At 20.6% G+C, this 1,295-nt stretch overlaps 1 non-coding gene across 1 annotated transcript; it reads left to right on the forward strand.

Moving 5' to 3' along the window:
* The first annotated feature begins 821 nt into the window (after positions 1 to 821).
* Positions 822 to 895, forward strand: TRNAN-GUU (transfer RNA asparagine (anticodon GUU)). Its single transcript has one exon. It is a non-coding gene; the product is annotated as a tRNA-Asn (tRNA).
* The last annotated feature ends 400 nt before the right edge of the window (positions 896 to 1,295 follow it).

Genomic DNA, 1,295 nt, shown 5'->3' on the forward strand with positions numbered 1-1,295 from the left:
TATTTTGAGACCAAAATATTTAAATACACATACTTTAAATTATTTATAATATAATATATTAAAAGAATATAGCATTTAAAAGAAGAAGTAAAAATTGGGGTGCCGACATGGCTGCCCCAACTCTTACAAGCCCCGCCCCTGCTTACATATACACTTTTTACTATAAACTTGTCTTAATACCCCCATTGAGGGGAATAACTAAAATTTACAAAGGTAAATATAAAGTTAAATAAGTAATGGAAAAAACATTGCTTATGCAGGAGTTGTGGCCCAAGCATAGTTAACGGAGCCTTTGAATATCTTGCAATTTGCGATGGTATCTGCAAGCAAAAAATTCTTATGCCACACAAGCTGCTTGGTGGATAAGCATATATGAGTATGTATAAAAGTAGTAAATAGACACGCATGTACTATCATTTTAATATCTATATTATCATATCACACACTTTGATAATCTATCATTTATAAAAACGGTTATTTTTCACAAAAAAAAATTAATTTTTTATTTTATTTATGAGAGGGTTTGTAATTTTTTTATTTTATATTTAATTTAATTTTTATTTATCATAATTATTTATTAAATAAATTATAATATTTTAAATTAAGTTATCAATAAACAAAAATAGTCTTATATTACAATATAAATTATTTATCATAAATTAAAAATATAATTTATATATTTAAAAATATATACTTATTCAAATTTAAAATGTAATTTGTAAATTTAAACATAATATTTATTTATATGTATAATTTATTTTAAATTTAAAATACTAGTAGTATATAAGTTAAATAAATTATAAAAATAAAACTAAGTGCATGCTGGAATAGCTCAGTTGGTTAGAGCGTGTGGCTGTTAACCACAAGGTCGGAGGTTCAAGCCCTCCTTCTAGCGTTTTTGTGTATTTTTTTTAAAATTTAAATCTTTTTTTTTATTATTTTTTTATTATTTTTTTATTATTTTTTTATTATTTTTTTATTATTTTTTTATTATTTTTTTATTATTTTTTTATTATTTTTTTTTTACATTTTGTTTATAATGATGATTTTTTTTTACTCCAGTAACTTCAGTTGATAAATTATTCAATGATTTGTTTGAAGAACTGCTTTTATTTTATTTTTTTGGTATATCCAGCATAAATATATTAAATAATTAATTAATTTTTTTTAAATTAGCTTCTATATTATATTTCATTAATGGTTTTATAAGATTACACACAATTTATCTAAACAAAATTTAATGATATCAAATTATATTAAAAACATTAATGAAAATTTCAAAGAGTGTTTAATAA

This window comes from Cajanus cajan, chromosome 3 (assembly GCF_000230855.2).
Source record: "Cajanus cajan strain Asha chromosome 3, NIPB_CcT2T_4, whole genome shotgun sequence".
NCBI lineage: Eukaryota > Viridiplantae > Streptophyta > Magnoliopsida > Fabales > Fabaceae > Cajanus > Cajanus cajan.